The following is a 21,964-nucleotide window of genomic DNA, read 5'->3' on the forward strand; positions in this document are numbered from 1 at the left end:
AAAGTGTATTATCTACTGGGGATAGTGTAAGTGGGAATGAATAGATGAATAAAGGAAGGATTGCCAGATGAATAAAGAATTGCTAGGAGTAGTAGTGAGTGTGGTAAAAGACAAAAAGTATATAAGAGAAGCTAAAAGAGAGTAGGAAAAGCGGAAGCATAGGTAGGGCAGAGTGTAAAGGGTTCAGTAGAATACTTTGCTTACAGAATAAGAAAATGCAGTAAAAGCAAAGACAGATTTCTACTTAAGACACCAGCTGGTAATAATAAGAGAAATCTGGTCTTACTCATTTCATCATACATTAGATATAGAATGTTAAAAAATGTGACTCATCAAAGTAAACAGCGTGCTAAGGTTTATGTGTTTATCTTTCCTCTTTATGCTGTATCTCAAGGCTGCCTTCCAAAAGAACTGGATTTTATGTGATTCCTATGTCTGTTAAATAGAAATTGCTTAAAACAACCTAAAGTTATTTTGACCATATTTCCAGGACATAGAAGGCTTATCCTTCTACATTGAGGAAAAAAGGTTTCATGAAAGAAGAATGAAAGAGAACACTTCATTGTCTTTTGTAGTATTCAGAGCATATTCCCAAAGGATAAAACTTACTCAGTGAGGCACCTGCTAGACAGATGTCCAGAGTAGGAGGAAGCATTCTTTATCTTAAAGCCCGTCCACAACACAGTTTGTGTATTTTTTTTTTTTAACATTTGTCCTTTGGATTTTCTGTGAACTGTTGTTTCGTATTATGTTCCTGGGTGTAATGAGATGACAGGAGAATTAATTTATGATTTCACCAATTTTAGGGTAGTATAAAGATAGGATAAAATATATTTGGGCTAATTGAACCAATTATTTTAACTCTACTAAGAAAATTCTGTTTAGGGTATGCCTATGAAGATTTAGAAAACAAATGTAAAAGGCAAAGCTGTTTATTATAGCACTAGTATAATGTTTCAGTTTTTGTTAGAATTATTTCCAAACAGCCTTAGCATCCAGATTGTTCAGTGTTAAATAGAGAGCGTGTTGATCATGTTTTGCAGAAGTTATAGTATCATACTTTAATAGAGATATACGTAAAGATTTTGGAATAAGAACAAAAACTTTAAAAGCCATCTGTTAACCCACTATACTGGTTCCAATTTTTTTTAAAAAAAGCAGTTGGGTTGACAATAATTACTAGTATAAGAAGAATTAAGTCGATTAACAATTTTTTGTTTTTGACTCTAACTGAATTGTAAGTTAACATTTGATTACTATGGTTCTTAAATATTCATTCAATTTGGGGAGTTTTTTGTTTGTTTGTTTGTTTTGAGCTAAGGGACACAAGAATTCTCCAGGGCAGCACTGGAAAAAAAGTCTCAATCATTGGGACAGAGGGGAAAAAAATCCCCTTCTCCAAGTGCGAATTTGCCTCAGACTTTTCTAAGTTTTTTGCATTCCTACCTCTGATTCTCGATTGGCAAGTCAGCATGGTTATAGGTAAACAGAAAACCAACCAAGCAACAACAAAAAGTCCTCGCTGCTACAAAACGCAGAAAGCAGTAAACCCAGAGAAGGTACCCGCCCTGCTGCTGGAGCCACCATGGGCATTTTAGGAATAAGTCCCTTGTTCTGAAGAAATGTTTCTTTCTCAGGATCTTTTCACCCTCCTAGAGCAGCCAACAGTTATGAAGGGTAATAAAGTGGAGACATGGTGGAGTACAAGAGCTCACAAAAACACTTGCAGCCACACCAGCCCTGTGGAAAGCCTTCAGCAACACAGGCCCCGTACAACCATGAGAGAAAAACTTGAGCCAGCAGCATCTACCAGTTTTTACCTGTGTAGCCGTATACTATCATCTGCTTTATTTACTTAAATACAGATAATGTTTTTGCTTTGCAAAGAAACATTGGCTGGAAGTTTCCCTTGTAGTGTACTCCTTAGTTAAAGGACTTCTTGTTCTCTTCAGTCCTTCATTGTGTGGACTGAGGAAACCACTTCAGTTGAGTCAAGTATTTAAGCATATTGTCATCGATTAGCTTTGCATTAATTAAATGATTATCGTTAAGTATTTCCAGATGTTTGCAAGAGTGTTAACAAAGTATATATGCTAACAAAAGATAACTGTAGATATTTCAGATTTATTTCTTCTAAGGTAAAGAAGAAATAAACACAAAATCTCAAATGTTTTAGTGGATAGCCCTGGATAAGAGTTTATGATTACAGGTGTACATGTGGCATGAACTTGAGTGTATGTGACACATTGTACTTTCACTACTCACTCTTTCCTTGTAGAGCCAACAGGAAATTAAAATTAATGAGAAGCCTGCACTTTGAAATACTTGTAGAATTTTGACTGCTTCAGTCCTTTGCCAGCTCACGAAATCTGCACTGGCAATCGTATCCAACAGATGGTGTGGCGTGTGCACGGTCGTATCATGTGATTGTCTAGGTCCGTGTAGAATTTTTATAAGATTTTGACCATCAATCTACTGAGGCATTTAAGACAGTCATAACCTTTGTTTTGAAAGGAGGGTGGCCTCCTTCAAATACAAGTGTTTATATACAGGTTGGAAAAAAAGTTAAGAGTTAGTCACTGGGCAACTAAACTGAATTTAATTGATACGATAGTAAAGACAACAAAACCTTTAGTGTCTCTGAACTGCGACGCTGTTTTTTTTCCCCTCGGTATAATTTAGTCCATTTGGCCACCTGTGGTAGAATAAGCATTTTGCTTTCTTATTCCTAAATATGCTGTTTAAGGCTTCTATAATTTCCGAAATTTTTACTTGGTGGTTGTGTTTAGTCAATGTCTACTGAAACATTAAGATAATTCTGCTTATTTAGGTAATTAATACCTTAAGTTATAATGCACTATATCATCATTTCCTTTACAAATTAAAGTGAACAGGCCTGTACTTATTGGATTAATTAAGATAGAAAGCACAGGTGCAGTATGTGGTTTCTTGTCATCGTGTTGGAATTTATTGAGATATTTAAAGCACATGGCAAAAAGAAAAATGGCTTACCATAGAAAGTTCTAAAAACCATAAGCTTTTCTCATAGTAATTTGTTCGTTTTTAAAATGCTGTTTAATTAGAAGATTGTGTTGAAAAATTGTCTGCTTTAAAACAAAGATACTGTATTCCAAGCATATGTTATGGCTAATGTTGATATCTGAGGAGGTTATTTTGACTCTGTGGGCTTTCTGTTCATAACTTTATTTTGAATGTTTAGTCAGTAAGCAATGGGGACTGCTGGGTGATTACATCAAAAAAATGTTAAGAACCAGTAGTGAAATTTAGGATCAAAGATTGGACAATATAATTTATTACCTTTTAATTTGAGACTGATGCCTCAAGGTGTTTACTTCTTAAATAAACCATTAGATTTCAAGTAAGTTGTTAGAATTGATTGAGGTTACTAGGAATGAATATATCAAGTTGTATTGATAATAGTTCTTTTTTACTTTGTCGTAAATGAATTTCTTTACATCTGAAATTATTTTTGTATTTTCACACTTAATTAGGGTTTTCAGAATATCCATAAGTAGTCTAGTGTCAGAACCCTTTCCATAACTAACTTCTATCATACTTCCTGACATATATCTTTCACAGTTACAAATACATAGTTCTCTTGGGACTGTTAGATTTGTTGGCCTGGTTAAACTAATACTGACACCTTTCTCTCATGTCCTGACATTAGGTTGGCAACCTTTTCCCATAGTACCTCTCACTCATTAAAATAAAAATTTCATTAGGTTGGGTTCTTTGGATTGGAAGACTTTCCAGTAAATAACAGCTTTTTTTAAATCCAAAACCTAGTTGTCTTGATTCAAAACCAAACTAGTGTTGTTTTGTAATTTTGTTTGTCAATAGCAGTAATATCTTCCCAGAAATATAGACACATCTTAAGGAGACAAGTGAAAGAGAGTATCAAGCTATCGTATACTAGCAAATAAAAGAATTTTGGAAAACATATCTTAATTTTATTTATTTTGAAGATATATGTTCATAATTCTTAGCAAATGAACTATTTTCTTTATGAATTGAGTAATGTGATATGTACTATACTATTATAATTAAAGCTGTTGTTAATTACTAAGGTTTCTTACAAAAGACTCAGTAACCTGGATTAGAGTATCAAATTGTAACCTGCAGTCCTTCAGTTTAGTTTTTAATTGTGTAGCTTAATATGAGACTACAAACAAAGCTACATAATAGCCAAGGATGCAAGTATATAAATATGTAAAAAGCTAATAACCAACCATACTTTTTTTTACTAACTAATCATATTAAATGAGTAGACAGTTGTGCATTATCATTGCTAATGAAGATCTAAAACAGATAGTCGTTTTAGTGATTATATTCTTTGATGAAAAGAAATTTGCTGTCTTTAACTCATTAGAACTTCAATGATGGTATAAAATTCCTGAAATGGCCTTACTTTTGATTTTCAACATTTTATCATTCTTGCCTTGATTATGAACATTAACTTTCCTTTAGCATATCACGTAAGGCACAATAGAAACAAGATACAGATAAGTCTCCCCTTGATTTGCAGAAATAAGCAAGTTATGACTAATGTCTGCAAACAAATTATTTTTTCATTTTCTTTTGTTATAGAATTATAGTCTTCTAGGAAAACATTCATTAAATAACTGAGTTAAGGAAATTATTGTTATTATGCAGCCCTTAGCAGTCTAGTAGTTGTCATTTAACAGCAGCTTTTTAGATATGCTAGAAATTCACCTTTTTTGTTGTCTTTTAAAGGCATTTTCCAGAACTTAGTCAACCTGTGAGTTTCTTTTTGTGTTTTGCATTAATTGCTCTTCTCCTACCTGTAAGAATTTCCTTTTTGTTTATAGTCATTTATACTTTTTTTTCTCTCCACTCCACATTAAAACTATCAAGCTTTCATTCATTTGAGTACTATGCCACATTTTGCTGTGACTTGTGATAGGAAGCTGCATGAAGTTTAAAACTTCAGCATCTGAAATTGTTTTTCCACCTAACCAGTTCTTTAGGTTCAAGGTGATATGTGTACAGTTTTGTCTGCAGGTATAATTTTACTATTCAGATTTTTTTCTTTTTTCTTTTTTTGCTTCTGATTAATAAAGTATTAGTAAATATAATAGCTTATACATATTGAGAGCTTACTGTGTGCTGAGTACATTTCAAAGCACTCTCTTGACAACAGTCCTTTGATGATCATATTGTTATCCCACCCCCTTTTTTTTTTTTTACAAGTAAGTTTGAGGATAAAAGTCACATAGCCTCTTGGTGGCAGAGCCAAAATATGAACCTAGGAAATTTGATTTTGCAACTTAACAGTTAGCTTGAGTCATAAGATAAAGCCATTAATGAAGAAAAAGAGGACATAGGTAGATTATAACACATAACCAAACCTGTGTAGAAGCAAAGCTAAAGATCATTAGAATAAAGTAGGAGTTCAGAGATTGTGTGGGCAGAGGTTCGGGGTCCAAAATGAAATGGCTTAGCCAGTGACGCAGAAAGCTTTTCTGCACACTTCACCTGGGCCAGAAAACACGTCCGAAAAGAGATAGTATGTTCACAGAGTAATATTGGTTAGGATGGAGGAATGACCTAGGTTGGAAAGGCCTTTACTACCAAGTGGAGGCTTCTGGCATGTATTTAGCCTTAATCCAGTGGGCGGTGAATAGCTAGTGCAGAATTTTTATCAGAAAAGTAACTCTTACCAAGTTGAGTTTTTAGTGTCAGGGTAAAGCATAGACAGGAATTGGATAGATGGGAGACTAGGAGGACTGCATTGAAGACTGTTGAAATTGTTGAAGTAGATAAGGCAGAGATATTAGAGAAGAGAGGCTACATTTAAGAAATCATTTAGTTTAGATTAGATCATTTATAATCATCTGCATATGATAACCGGTTGTGTATAGGAGCTTAAGGTAAAGAAGTTGTTTTCTGATTTAGAGAATTAGATTGATGATGTTGCCATTGAATGACATACAGAATAGGAAAGGAGGGAAGGACAAGTTTTGGAGTTTGGGTGTGGAGAGTGAGCTGATGAATTCTGTTGTGGATGTATTAAGTTTATAATGTCAATAGGACATGTAAATCTACTAGGTAGTTGAAAATACAAGATGAAGCTATGGATTTGGTGATATTTGGCTTAAAAAGAGTACATGAGATCACTCAGAAAGAGCCTTGAAATAAGCAGAGAGGGTTATCCAAAATGGATTTCTAGGGAATCCCAAATTTAAGGTGGGTAATAAAGGAGCAGTGAGCAGAGGAGACTGGCTTTATCTAGCTATGGATTTAAGTTCAACCAAGCTTAAGCAGACAAGTAACAGCTGACCCTTGAGAATGTGCCGTTGGTAACATTTTGCTGCTTTTGTGGGGGTGTGGGGAGCCTTCAAAGAATAGTTTCAGCTACAAGTTTTTTGTTATCAGCTCTATGAGGATGCATCCTGGTATCAGGGAGTATACGTAAGTGTGTAAGCAGTTTTTAAACAGTTACAACTCATGAGGGATAAACCTGAAGTAGCTTTTTCTCAAAATCTACCTGGCACCATGTACTCTCTAACTTCTCTTTTCTGTCTCTTAACTATGCCTTTGGATAAATGCTACAACTTTCTGGTCACTTATGTTTAGTAAATCTGACTAGTTTAAAATTATAATCTCAAATTTGATTTAAATCTCACCTGATTATTCGCTACCCTTCCTCTCAGGGCAGGCTACCTAAGTGGTTGAAGACAGTTGGCGTGCTTTCTCCTCTCCAGAGTCTACCTCTTGAAGGAATGGGGCTGGGTAGGTTAGAGAAGGGACAAAAGAGACAGGGATCATCATCTGAACCTGGTCAGATGACGTGTCCTACTCTGGCATAATCTGATTTTAACTGCTGTAGAATGTCTCAACTGACGTGATTTATGTGTGATTTTCTTGGAATGTTAGACTTACCCTGGCTCCCTTTCGCACTTCAAAAATGATCACCTTATCTTCTTTCTATTCTACCAGTTTCAGCCCTTCTCTAGGTGGGGTATGGGTGCACTTGACCAGCAGCCTTTGCTTCTTTCTCTAATCTCTGTGTTCCCTCACATGGGGCCATGGGAATCAATGATATTCTATTTCTAGGGTCTCAGGGGATGAATGGGTAGGTGGGGGGAGTGTGAGAGGTACTCCCTATTCTTTCCTTCCCAGGTATATTATTTCTGTGGCCCTATTAGGTTAGCTGGTGCAGATCACTCCAGCAAGCCTCCCATCTTCAGAAAAATGTTTTCCCCCAACTCCAACACACTTCCAGGGACAGATGTCAAGTCACGTAAGAACATATTTGTCAGACTGAATTCTATTCCAGTGGCAGCACAAAGGCAGATCCCTGTTTAGTATCAGTCATCTGGGAGTGAGATGCTGGTCTCCCTTTCTTTCAAGGACCCACAGTGTCTGTGATGGAATATCTTGGTGCTTCCCAACTTGGCTTGAGTGAGGAAGCTCACTTAACAAACACTATAGCTCACTGCTCGAGATTCACGCTTTCCCTGATTCATCTTCTTATGAGGCTAGAGTGATGTTTTGGGAGTTGTGAGGCTCCTTCTGCAGCCTCTTAGTAAAATGAGGGGCAGCAGTTTGGCTCCATTTGGTTGGTGGCTCTCTTTAAGGTAGGGGGTGCTCGTGCCTCATTTTCGTCTTTGCTGTGAATCTTTCTCTTCAATTCAGGGGCAACCAAAAACTCTTCACTCAGTAGTCTTTTTTAAGAATAAATACTTCTGACTTGATAATACATTTTAGAGCATTTCATGTTTTTAGCTCCAGAAATAATTTAGTTCCTTCATTGTTTATCCAGTGAACATTTTTATGTCCTTGCTACATGCTATGCACTTGTAATTTTATCAAGTTGCTGCCCTGGAGAAGCCCCAGACAACTGATAGGAATGAACATAAGAACGTTTAATTATTTCACCTATAGATAAATTGACCAAACCCACTGATCTGAAAAATCTGATTATAGTAGAATCAGTAGGCTCAAAAATAACATGAAAGTGAAAATGCAAAATTTTGATTGAAGTTTTTTTTGACTGAATAGCAATGTTTGACCAACATTTAGAATTCATACTATCTCAGATTACAGAATTTCTGGTGGCATCAGGTACACAAAACCATAAATCAAGTGAACCAAACTGATAATTCTTACAAATCATTTACTTGAAGATTTAGTTTTAAGTTTCTCCGAGAGGAATTTAAATGAGATAATAAGGTCAAGTCTACTTTAATCAAGTTTTTGCTATGAAACTTTTAGCTTCATACTAATAAAATGTTAAGTGGGTACTGCCCACATGTGGACCATATTTATGTATTTATCTCTGGTTTGTACAATCCAGAATTCTGTGAGACTTCAAAAGTTATACTCATTTTGTATCTCTAAGGTAATTATTTTATAATTTGTTGGTTACCCATGTAAAAGTTAAGCCTGAAGGTTTAAGTGTGAAAATAAACAGAATCCATGTAAAGGAGCCTAGAAAAATTCAAGCTAACACCATCATCTCCATTTATAGTCATTATTCTGAAAGGTAAAAAAAAAAAATCACATCCATTTTAAAAGCTAAAGGCTATTTTAAAATATGAGACATATGGGATTTTTCATTCCAGTTTCTGTTTCATAATTAAGACATTTAAAACAGTATCATATATGTTAGCTTAGCTGTAAAAAATTAATGTATAATCTCTGAATTAAATGAATATTCCTCTAAAGTCAACCTTTATTTTATAATTTAGAGAAAACCTTTTTTATATTGATATTTAAAATAAGTATCAGATAATAAAAGCAGCTTCTAATGGCAGGGCAAGTACTTTTAAAACACTTGAACTTTTCTATTTAGGTTCTGTGTTCTGTGTTCAGATTGATAATAGATTGCAGGATTGGGTGGATTGTATTAATTGTATTAATGTACAATATTTCTCTGAATTAAAATAATAGAAAGTTATTATTTCCCTGACCTAAATATTTCCCTGAATTAAAATAATAGAAAGCTATTATAAAATAATAGAAAGCTATAAATTTTTTAAAGAAATGATAATGATATAAGAGAAGGCATTCAAGAAATGTACGAGTTCACACTTTTACTCAATTTTATATTAATGTACTTAATATATTAGCTTTTTGTGTTTAGTGTAGCATCAATTAGCTTTCCTTTAGAATAGAAAGAAATTTTATTTAATTTTTTTACATCTCTACTAAACAAAAATAATTACGAAATGTTATATTTATTTTGTATTTTTTAAATTAAGTACCTTACATCATTATATTTTAAAAGTTGTGAGACATGTAAATATTAATTTATTAGATATTGTATTTGAGTAGATTCAAATAACACGTGAATAAGCAGTTATCTTACTAAAGTTTATTCATTTTTTTAACATTATTTATTTAATTAGTATTTCCAGAACATAAGAAAATATTAATAAGGTTAACATTGAGGTTAGAACATGGTTTAGTCACACTTTTGAGAATTACTTGGGATTACTTGATTTAAATGTAAATTAAAATATACTGGTCTAATTTTAATTATTTTTTCTAGAATAACATACCGACAATTAAACTTTCTTTTTAGTTTTTTTATGTTCATTTTTTCAGCGTATTTTAAGTACCCTGTGTGCCTTTTCACCTTCCTTTAGAAATTAACTCATTCAAGGGAACCACTTGAAAAACATCCCTGTATTATGATCTGCTCTTCTCACCTTACTCAGAATAAGGGTATCCTATATTATCTGTTGCGTAGCTGTTATACTTTAGGGTCTAACACAGTCAGCTGATTTGCCACCTTGTCAAATCAGATGCTTGAAATTTAAAGCAAACAGCATTTCCCCTACCCTCAACTGCCAACGACTTTGTTAAACTTAACAAAGAATTAATTGTTTGTAAAAAGAATTATAAATTTGATATATTTACTTTCAGTCTGCTTGGTGTTTTCTTGTTTGTCCAAATATGAATTCTGGCTGAAAAAACTGGATTTAATGATCTTTTATAAATTATTGGAGGAAGTGGGGAAATAAATGGGGTAAAAGGGGTCGAATATGTGGTGACATTAAATAATTAAAAATAAATTAATTAATTTAAAATTTAAAAAATAAATTGTTAACAGCTAAAAGGGTACTAGTTCATAATATTGAGAGCATCTATGAATAATCTTTGAATTAGTAAGGATTTATTTACAGTTAGAACCAAATCCCCAGATGTAATACAGGGGCTGAAAAAAGAAGGAAAGTCTGCAGGTGGGAGTAGTGACCATGGGCTGTTTGGCCTGGTAAAAAAAATTATTTGCAAAAATGATTAGGAAATTGGAAGGAGAAAAATAGCATATATAACTGTCTTCTGACATAGGAAAAAATAGGATTTGCATATTTGTAGTGTGCCTCTGGATTAATAATACTTAAATAATACTTAATAGCAGCATAAGAAAATATCCCTAGTAATCCTTTCTCTATTATAGAAATTCATTATTGACAGTTTCTGATCTAATATTTTATATTTGTTTATAACCTGGACCACAAATATTAACAGAATTCATTTTAATGCCTAGTGCTTTTCTTTTTTTAAACCTTTCTTTTGAATTTATTCTTGGTTGCCAAATTAAAATACCTTGATATTGAACCCTATAAAATTTTAAAGTAGAGAACTTGTTTTCATTAAATAAGAAGTGATTTGAATAAATGTCAGTGAACAATAGATATATTTCAAATAAAATCTTAGCAACTGTTAGAAAAATTTTAATTTCCAAATACATTTTTATTATTGAGTAACTTCTGTAAGTAACTTCTATTGAGTAGAAAATAGAATTTTTGATAGGATATGGAATACTGAGTAATTTTATATGTAGATGAATTATTTAATATTGATGAACTTTAGATTTACTTACAGTCTTGTTAAAAGACTATTTGCAGTCGCAGTACTTCTCATTCTGTTTGTTTTATTCTCTAGTATGCACTTTAATTTATGGTCAGCTTAAAATTTGAAAGTGTATCTATGATAAACTCAAAGCTTAGGTTTATGAGATCATTTATTTTATGCCCTTGTTGCTGAAAGAGCTGTTTAATTATTATGTAAGATTCTTTCAAATCAAAACTTTAAGTATGTCAGAGTAATTCTCCATAATAATTCTGTTAAGACGTTTTTATTAAATTTATCAACCTATTAATAAAATCTGCATGGTAGTTATCTAAGTGAACACAAGGTTCACAGGATAGCTTAGGTAAAACAGCCTAAATATTTTAAATGCTATGACTCTAGATTTTTAAATGAATATACACTTTACACACACACATGTACACACACCTACTTATATTTGAAATTGTGACATAAATTACATGTGTTACTTTTAAAAGGCTTAAAAGTAAAATAAAATTTTTGTTGCTGTGTCAGCCTTAGGAGTGCTTAGGGAAAACTTAGAGAATGCCCAAGAAATTGATATTGAATCCTATGTAAACATATTTAGTCCAAGAGAAGAAAAGGAAAGGTATTTTTGTTCCTATTATTTCTTTCTCCAAGTTCTTTTTCATCAGGTTAGATCATTAAGCAAACTTCTTAAATTGAAAAAAGTCTAAGATAGCTTATTAGGAAGAGACTTGATTCAGCACATTTGGGATGGGTTTTGGAAAGCTTTTAATTTTTTTAGATCAGTTTACCTGAGCTTTTGTTTACTCATTTTATAAAGCATGTAAGAAAACATCATTAGTTTTTAATTTGAACTTTCCTAATTCTTTTGCATTTTAAAAGAGATCAAGACCATGTGGTTAGAACATTTATTAGAAAGCTTTTTAGAATATGTGTACCGTTAATTTTATTTTTTTTGGTGATATTGGTTCACGAAATCCAGTAAGTTTCAGGTATACAATAATTCAACAGTAAGGCATGCATATATTGCATTGTATGTTCACCACCCATAGGTAGATTTCTTTCTTTCACCACATATTTGACCCCTTTCACCCCACCTACTTCCCTCTCACCCCCTGCGCCCTTGCCTCTGGTCTGTTGTCCATGTCCATGAGTCTCTGTTTGTCTTGTTTGTTTGTTGCTTTTAGGTTTGTACCCCCCCGCCCCATATAAGTGATATCATGTGGTTTTCAACTTTTTCTGTCTGGCTTATTTCAAGCCATATTTCGCTTAGCATGATTATCTTATCATTCATGTTGTCACAAATGACAGTATTTCATCTCTTCTTATGGCTGAGTAATATTCCATTGTATATATGTACCACAGCTTCTGTAGCCAGTCACCTATCGTAGGACATTTTGGTTGCTTCCATGTCCTGGCCACTGTGAATAATGCTGCTATGAACATCGGTGTGCAAATACCTTTTCAGATATGAGTTTTCAAGTCTTTGGGATAAATACCCAGTAGAGGGATTGCTGGATCATATGGTACATTAATTCTTAGTTTTTTGAGGAACCTCCATATTGTTTCCATAGTGGCTGTATCATTTTGTAGTCCCACCAGCAGTGTATGAGGATTCCTTTTTCTCCACATCCTCTGCAACATTTCTTATTACTGGTCTTATTGATTATAGCTATTCTAACAGGTGTTAGATGGTATCTCATTGTGGTTTTGATTTGCAGTTCCCTAATAGCTAGTGATGTTGAGCATGTTTTCAAATATTCGTTGGCCATTTGTATGTCCTACAAATGGGAGAAGTGTCTGTTCAGATCCTCTGCCCATTTTTTGATTGGATCATTTGTTTTTTGTTGTTACTGAGTCATATGAGTTCTTTGTATGTTTTAGATATTAGGCCCTTATCTGAGGCATTGCTTGCAAATATACTTTCCCATTCAGATGGTTGTCTCTTTACCTTGTCGATGGTTTCTTTTGCTGTGCAGAAGCTTTTTAGTATGATGTTTACTTCCCTTGCCTTTGAGGTCAAATTCATTAAATCCTCTTTAAGTCCAAGCTCCTTGAATTTAGTTCCTCTGTTTTCTTCTATGCATTTTATTGTTTCAGTCTTATTTCAGGTCCTTAATTCATTTTGAGTTAATTTTGGTGTGTGGTGATAGACAACAGTCTAGTTTCATTTTTTTGCAGGTGGCTTTCCAGTTTTCCCAGCCCCATTTATTGAAGAGGCTTTCCTTTCTCCACTGTATGTTTTTGGCTCTTAGGTCAAAAATTATTTGCCCATAGAAACATGGGTTTACTTCTGGACTCTCGATTCTGTTCCACTGGTCCATGTGTCTGTTTTGCTGCCAATACCATGAGCTTTTGATTACTGTCACTTTGTAGTATAATTTGAAGTCGGGCAGAGTCATGCCTCCAGCCTCGTTCTTTTTTCTCTGGATGGCTTTGGCAATTTGGAGTCTTTTGTGCTTCCATAAAATCTGATGATTTCTTGTTCTATTTCTTTAAAAAATGCCAAGAGGATTTATTGGAGATTGCATTAAATCTTTATAATGCTTTAAGTAATAGGGTCATTTTAACTATATTGATTCTTCCAATCTAAGAACATGGAATATCTTTCAATTCCTTTGCATCTTCTTCAATTTCTTTTATTAGGGTATTATAGTTTTCATTATATATGTCCTTCACATGTTTCATTAGATTTATTCCTAGGTATTTTATTCTTTTTGTTGTAATTGCAAAAGGAATTATTTTTTCCACTTCTTTTTCTGACAATTCGTTATTAGTATAGGAATGCTATGGATTTTTGAGCATTGATTTTGTATCCAGAAACTTTACTGTACTTGCTTATTGTTTCTAATAGTGTTCTTGTGGCATCTTTAGGGTTTTCTATATAGAGAATCATGTCATCCACAAATAGTGACAGTTTGACTTCTTCATTTCCTATTGGGTTGCCTTTTATATCTTTCTCTTGCCTGATTCTACTCGCTAGGACCTCCAATGGTATGTTGAATAACAGTGGCAGTACTGAATTTTGTTTCTGATCTTAGAGGGAAAGTTTTTTGTTTTTCACCATTAAGAACAGTGTTGGCTGAGGGTTTGTCATAGGTGGTCTTTATTATGTTAAGGGCCTTTCCTTCTATACCAATTTTGTTAAGTGTTTTGATCATCAATGGATGCTGTATCTTGTTGAAAGTTTTTTCTGCATCTGTTGATATCGATATGTTGAAAGCTTTTTCTGCATCTGTTTAATTCTCATTTTTAATTTGTTTATGTGGTGTATCACATTAATCAATTTGCATATGTCGAACCATCCCTGTGCCTCTGGAATGAAGCTCACTTGATCTTGGTGTATAATCTTTTTAATATGATGTTGTATTTGGTTCACTAGTATCTTTTTTAGGATTTTTGCATCTGTGTTCATGAGAGATATTCGTCTGTACTTTTCTTTTTTTGTATTATCTTTACCAGGTTTTGGTATCGGAGTAATATTGGCCTCATAAAATGAGTTGGGAACTATTGTCTTCTCTTCGAGTTTTTGGAAGAGTTTGAAGAGAATAGGAATTAAGTCTTCTTTGAATGCTTGGTAGAATTCACTGGTGAAGCCATGTGGTCCTAGACTTTTACTTGTTGGTAGGTTTTTGATGATTGTTTCAGTTTCCATACTGCTGATCAGTCTATTTAGATTTTCCAGTTCTTCTTGATTCCATTTAGGAAGGTTGTATCTTTCTAAGTACTGGTCCATTTCTTCTAGGTTATTAAATTTGGTGTTATATACTTTTTCATAGTATTCTTGTATGATCCTTTTTATTTCTGCGGTGTCTGTCATAATTTCCCCTCTTTCATCCCTGATTTTGTTTATATGTGTCCTTTCTCTTTTTTTATTTAGTGAGTCTAGCCAGGGGTTTGTCAATTTTATTACCCTTCTCAAAGAACCAGCTCTTTGTCGAATTTATTTTTCCTATTTTTTTTGTTCTCAATTTCATTTCATTCTGCTCTAATTTTGATTATTTCTTTCCTTCTGCTGTTTTTAGGCTTCAGTTATTCTTCCTTTTCTAGTTTTTTAAAATGAAGTGTTAGGTTGTTTATTTGGGCTTGTTCTTGGTTTTTGAAATAGGCTTATAATGATGTCAACTTTCCTCTTATTACTGCTTTTGCCGTGTCGCTAAAGTTTTGATATATTGTACTATCACTATCATTCGTTTGTATGTATCTCTTGATCTCTCTTTTTATTTCTTCCCTGACCCAGTTATTCTTCAGTAGCATGTTGTTTAATCTCCATGTATTTGTGGTTCTTCCTGCTTTCTTTTTACAGTTGATCTCCAGCTTCAAAGCATTGCGATCAGAGAATATGGTTGGTATGATTTCAATCCTCTTATATTTGTTGAGGCTATCTCTGTGTCCCAGTATGTGGTCAATCCTTGAGACTGTTCTATGTGCACTAGAGAAGAATATATAAGCAGCTGTTTTGGGATGGAAGGCTCTAAATGTCAATTATGTAGTTGGACTAATGTGTCACTTAAGGATGTTATTTCCTTATTTGCTGTTTGGATCAACTGTCCATATCTGACAGTGGGGATTTTAGGTCCTCTACTACGATAGTATTTTTCTCTGTTTCTCCCTTTAGTTCTGTCAGTAATTGCTTTATATATTTTGGGGCTCCCTAATTGGGAGCATAGATATTAATAAGTGTTATGACTTCTTGGTGTATGATTCCCTTTATCATTATGAAGTGTCCTTCAGTATCTTTCTTTACCGTTTTTACTTTGAAGTCTGTTTCATCCGATATTAGTACCACTACTTCTGCTTTTCTCTGAATTCCATTTACTTGAAATATCATTTTCCACCCTTTCACTTTGAGTCAGTATTTGTCTTTAGAGCTGAGGTGTGTCTCCTGGAGGCAGCATATGGTTGGGTTTTGTTTTTTGATCCATTCTGTAACTCTGCCTTTTTATTGGTGAGTTCAGACCATTTACATTTACATTATTGAAATATGATCTCTTCTTATAGTCATTTTATCTTTTGCTTTCTGGTAGCTTGATGTTTCCATTGCTTCCTTGTCTTTGTGTGTTTTTTTTGTTTTTTTGTTTTTTTTGGTTGGGTTTTGTAGATTATTTTTCTGGTCCTTCTTGTTTTATGTTATATACTTCATTTCTGAATCTTTGGCATTTGGTACCATTACAAATATGTAGAGAATAGTTATATATGTATATATATATGTATATAAGTATATATGTATGTGTATATGTACATATATATAATTTTTGTGTAAACCTTATCACCATTCCCCTTTGCAAATTTAGATCTTTGCATCTTCCTCTTTTCTGTTATTGTTGTCTCAGTTTGTCCCTATGTATGCTGGACATTCATTACTATCTTGCAATAGCAAATCTCTTATTGTTTAACCTTACAATGCCCTGTTCTTAGTAAGGATTGCACTCCTCTGCTTCTATCTGCCTGCTAGTCACCTTACTCATAGTTACATATTTTTTTGTCATTTATTTTAGGTGAGCTGACCCCTTTCAGTATTTCCTGTAATGCAGGCCTCATAATGGAGAATTCCCTCAATTTTTGTATGTCAGGAAAGGTCTTTATTTCTCCTTCATATCTAAATGAGAACTTAGCTGGATACATTATTCTTGGCTAGTAGTTCCTTTCATTTTAATAGTTTGAATATTTGGCTCCACTTTTTTCTGGCTTTAAGGTTTGTGCTGAGAAGTTCGACTATAATATAATGGGTTTTCTTTTATAGGTTACTGTTTCTTTTCTCTGGCTGCCCTGAGAATTCTTTCTTTGTCATTGATTTTTTGATAATTTTACTATAATGTGTCTTGGAGAAGGCCTTTTTGGGTTGAGATAATTGGGTGTTCTGTTGACTTATTGAATTACAAGCTCTAGTTCCTTCCTTAGATTTAGGAAATTCTCATCAACTATTTTTCTGAAAATGCTTTCTCATCCCTGCTCCTTTTCCTCCTTTTCAAGAATGCCCATTATTCTTAGGTTTACTTTCCGGATGGTCTCAGCTAGTTCTTTTATTTCTCTTTCATTATTTTTCACTCTTCATGTTTCTCTCTTCTTCCTTCTGATTTATTTCTAGATCTGTCTTCAATATCACTGATCCTTTCCTCCATTTGGTTAACTCTATTTCCCAGGCTTGCTATTTCATTCTTCCTCTGTTCTGGTGTGTTCTTGATCTCCAGAAGTTCTGTTTGGTTCTTTTTAAGGGTTTCTGTCTCTTTGCTAAAAAACTCAATCTGCTGATCTAATTGTTTTTTTGTTGTTGTTGTTTTTTACCTGTGGTAGCTCTTTTTCGCAGATCTCACACTCAGACGTGCTGGTGTGCAGGTTGGGTGTTTTTTGTTGAGCTTTAGATGTTTAGCTTATTGTTGTTTCAATGGGAGAGATCTGGGGACGCCTGCCATGTTTCTGACTTCACTCCTGTGTGCCAGTAATTTTGCTTACTCTAATTTCTGTCAACTGTGATAGTAATTCTTAGTCTTAAGTTGTGAAGAAATTTATTTTAAACTCACTTATGCGTATTTTTTCCTAAATTGTTTTGTTTTTAATTAATATAAAACATAATCAGCCACAACTATTTTATAAATTTTATAACAATTTTATTGAGCTATAATTCACATACCATACAATTCACTAGTTTAAAGTGTGCAGTTCATTGAGAGTTTTTTTTTAGTGTATATGCAGTCTATTTTAGAATGTTTTCATTAACCCCAAGAAACCTATACCCATTAGCAGTCACTCCTTATTTTCCATCAGCATCCCTCTTCTCCCAATCCTAGGCAAACACTAATGTACTTTCTTCCTCTGTGGATTTGCATATCTTGACATTTCATATTAATGGCATCACAGAATACAAGCCACAGCTGTTTTTTCACAATTCTGTTAGATAGGTGATTACAATAGAAGAATGACTAAAATACATCTTTGACTTAGTAATTTGAAAACTGTAATAGTAGATAATGTAAAGTATTTTAAAGTATTCTTAAATACTTAAATTTCTAAATTTTAAAATTTCTCAGATATTCTTAAAGTATTTTTTAAAGCAGCATAGATATAACTTGAAGTCTGAAATAAAATACTTATAAGTGGACTTTTCAGGATCTTACATACTAAGATAGTAAAATCTGTTTTTTGTATATTGGAAATCAATTGTCATACATACACAGTTATGCCCTAAGAGCCTAGTTTATTCTGCATGGGAGATTTGATTTTCACACTATTATTTTTCCTGGGTTGGGCTCTGGATAACGTCCTTACATAGTTCCTTTTAAACCTGATGTGCAACAATAGTTTACGGCCATACCACTCTGAGCAAGCCCGATCCCATCTGATCTCGGAAACTAAGCAGGGTCAGCCATAGTTAGTACTTGGATGGGAGACCACCTAGGAAGACCAGGTGCTGTAGGCATAAAAAAATAAAAAATAAGGGATTGTAAGCTGACAAGGTCCTTGCAGTCTGTGAGGTCAACCACCGATTGCCTCACCTAAAAAAAAAAACAAAAAACCCTGGCTTGCAACAGAACTGCTCTGAGCTCTTTGTAGCCTGTTTAGAGTGACCACACAGCTTGGGTTTTCCTGGACAGTTCTGTTTTCACACTTCCCATTTCATTGTCAAACCACATATTATGATTTTTTAATTTAAAAAATTCGGTAACTATATATGTTGTTGGGAAATTTGACTCCACTCATTTTGCCCTAATTAAACTTAATTCAGAGATAATAAACTCAGTGAGTTTTTAAAGCAAATAAATATTTATTCCCTCAGAGTATTCAGTGAATTTATTATGGATAACCTTATAATTATGTTTGTTATTGTATATGCTTTCCAAGCTTCCTATTCTTCAAAAAATACATAGTCCCTGAATATTAGGTGATTTTATAGACTTACCCATTTTGGGAGACATAATAGTAGTGGTATGTAGTAATGCAGGAAACCGTCTTTATTCTCAGCAGATACAGGCTGAAGTATTTAAATGTAAGGTGTCAGGTTCTGCATATACTTTCCAGTGGTTCAGAAGAAAAATTTTGTGTGTGTGTGTGTAGAAAGCAAGCAAGCAGGCAGCAAGCAGATACAGTAAAATGTTAATACTTATTGAACCAAAGCAGAGGTATATGGATGTGTCCATTATACTGTTATTTTAAGTTTTCTATGGATATTTGAAATTCTTTATCATTAAAGGGAAAATACATACATTTCCATTCTGTAAATTGTGTTGCTTTTTATCAAAGTATCTAACATTTAAAAAATTTGGCCCAAGATAACATACATAAATTATATTTATACAGTTGCTTGTATTTATATTTGTTTTTACCTTTACCTTTTATAAATCTTGTATTTGTATTTATATTCTTAAATCTTGCGCACCAAACATTATGTGTACAGTTTAAAGAATTATACATTTGCCCAATTACTGACCTCTTAGGTTAAGCAATGTAAATTACAGTTCATTAGAAGACCCCTGTGTATTCCCTCCCCTCTGCATAGAAATATCCTTGCTTTTGTGGTAATTATTTTTATTCTTTCTTTTGTAGTTTTACCAAGCAGATATATATTGTTAATACATTATTTGGTCTTTCTGGTTTCGAACTTTATATAGATGGAATTATATTCTGTATATATTTCTATGATTTGATTATTTCGCTCTACAGCATTTTTTTTCTGAGGATCATCCATGTTGATGCATAAAACTGTGGTTCCTGCATTCTCATTGCTATACAGTTTCATTAAATGATTCTGCATTTTTATACATCCATTCTCTATTGACTACTATTTGAATCATTTCTAATTTTTAGCTATTACAAGCAAGCAATGCTGTTATGAACATTTTTGTATGTTTTTCAGGGAACAAGAGCAAAAATTCCTTTATTTTCCTAGAACTGCTTAAAAATTGCTGAATGGTAGGATATTTGCATCTTAAATTTACCTAGATTATGTATAGCTGTTTTCCAAGGGAGGTGTACCAGTTTACACTGAGTTCTCATGGCTTAGTACTCTCACTAAGTCCTGGTATTGACAGATTTTTGAATTTTCACCCATTCCAGTGGCTGATAAATGGTATTTCATTGCAGTTTTAGTTCCTATTTCCCTGATCACTAGTGGGACTGAATATAGTTTCATGTGTTTCTCATAGTTTTTGGCCATTTTAATGTGAAATGCCTATTCAAGTCTTTTTGTTTTCTATTAGGGTTGTTTATTTTTTCTTGTTGATTTGTAGGAACTAATATACACACATTCCAGATAGTATATATTTTTTTTCAGTTATTTCTGCTACAGCTATCTTCTCCCATTTTGTGACTTATCTTTTCATTCTTTGTGGTGTTTTTTAATGATGGAAGTTCTTAATTTTAATATAATTCGTTATTATTCTCTGTTAAGATATATACTTTCTGGGTCATATTCAAGAGAATGTAAATATATCTTATTTGTTGAATTCTAAAATTTTATAGTTATACCTTCCACATTGTTATTTTTTAATTAATAGACCTTTTTTTTTTTTAGACAAGTTTTAGATTTATAGGACATTGAATTGGTATTCCTTCTCCCTCTCCTTCATCGCCCATCCCCCCCTTCCCCTTATTATTAACATCTGGTGTTAGTGAGGTACATTTGTTACAATTGATGAGCCAATAGTAATACATTATTATTGATTAAAGTTCATAGCTTACATTAGGGTTTGCTTTTTGTGTCGTACAAGTCTATGGATTTTGACAAATGTATAATGTCATATACCCACCATTATAGTTTCATACAAAATAGTTTAACTGCCCTAAAAATATCCCCTGTACTCCATCTGTTTATTCCTTCCTCTCTTTCCTCAAGCTCCTGTTAAGCATTGACCTTTTTATTGTCTCTGTTGTTTTCCTTTTCCAAAATATTATATAATTGGAGTCATATATACTTATGTAGGCTTTTCAGATTGGCTTCTTTAACTTAGTAATATGCTTTTAAGCTTCCTCCATGTTTTTTTATGGGTTGATAGCTCTTTTTTTGTTGTTGCTGGATAATATTCCACTGTATGGATAGAATATTATTTATCCAGTTTGTTTATCCATTCACCTATCGAAGGACATTTTGGTTGCTTTCAGTTTTGGGTGGTTATGAATAAAGCTGCTATAAACATTCATGTGCACATTTTTGAATGATGTAAGTGGCATTTGCTATGGTTTTTGAGTCAGATAGTGGTCCAATTTGATAACTGGTTATCACAGCCCCATATATTAAAAAATCCATTTTTTATCCACTTCATGAAATCCCATCTCTGTCACAAATCAAGTGTCTGTACAGTAGTCCCTCCTTATCCATGGTTTTACTTTCCACGGTTTTAGTTAACTGCAGTCATTTGCAGTCCAAAAATTTTAAGTGGAAAATTCTAGAAATAAACAATTCATATTTTAAAATTGCATCCTGTTTTGAGCAGTGTGATGAAATCTCAAGCTGTCCCACTCCATTCTGCCCACAACACGAATCATCCCGTTGTTTAGTATACTAAAGCCCTTAAGCCATATTAAGCCATACCTCTCCCTTACTGCTATGCCTTTCCAAGCCTTAGCTCTAATGACTGTCCTCCTCATCTTTTGTGTACTTCTAGGCTTACTCTTTTATCAATTCTCTTTTAGTTCTCCAGGTCTCACTTTACTGGACCCACATTTTATTTTACCCTCTCATTAGTCATGTAGCGGCTGTATTGTCAGAAGGTCAGTAGTAGCCTAACACTATGTCACAGTGCCCTTTGCTTGTCCATGTAAGTTTTATAATCAGTATGTCAAGTTGCACAAAAGGTCTTGTGGAGATGTTTATTGGAATCTATAGATCATTTTGGGGAGAATTGACATATTTATGGATTTTGAATCTTTTTCTTCATACATATGGTATGATCACTTCATTTACTTAGAGGTGGGGTTTCTTTGCTTATTTTTTTAAATAAAAAGTTAAATTATTTTCCAAACTAGTTTTATTTTAATTGAATAAGTTTTTAAATATTAAATTATTATTAAGAAAACATAGACAAACATAGCAGATGAAAGTGTGACTTAGTATTATTGTATTTGAAAACAATTTATAAAGCCTTTATCTTGATAATATAGTTGACCCTTGAATAGCCTG

General features: G+C 33.3%; 1 protein-coding gene and 1 pseudogene across 4 annotated transcripts in view; both read left to right on the forward strand.

Moving 5' to 3' along the window:
* Positions 1-21,964, forward strand: part of STK3 (serine/threonine kinase 3) — a 275,022-nt gene that overhangs the window by 204,863 nt on the left and 48,195 nt on the right. The gene's annotated exons all lie outside the window — the stretch shown is intronic.
* On the forward strand, positions 18,150-18,268 carry LOC120595771 (uncharacterized; annotated as a pseudogene).

Source organism: Pteropus medius, unplaced genomic scaffold, assembly GCF_902729225.1.
Source record: "Pteropus medius unplaced genomic scaffold, Ma_sr-lr_union100, whole genome shotgun sequence".
NCBI classification, from domain to species: domain Eukaryota; kingdom Metazoa; phylum Chordata; class Mammalia; order Chiroptera; family Pteropodidae; genus Pteropus; species Pteropus medius.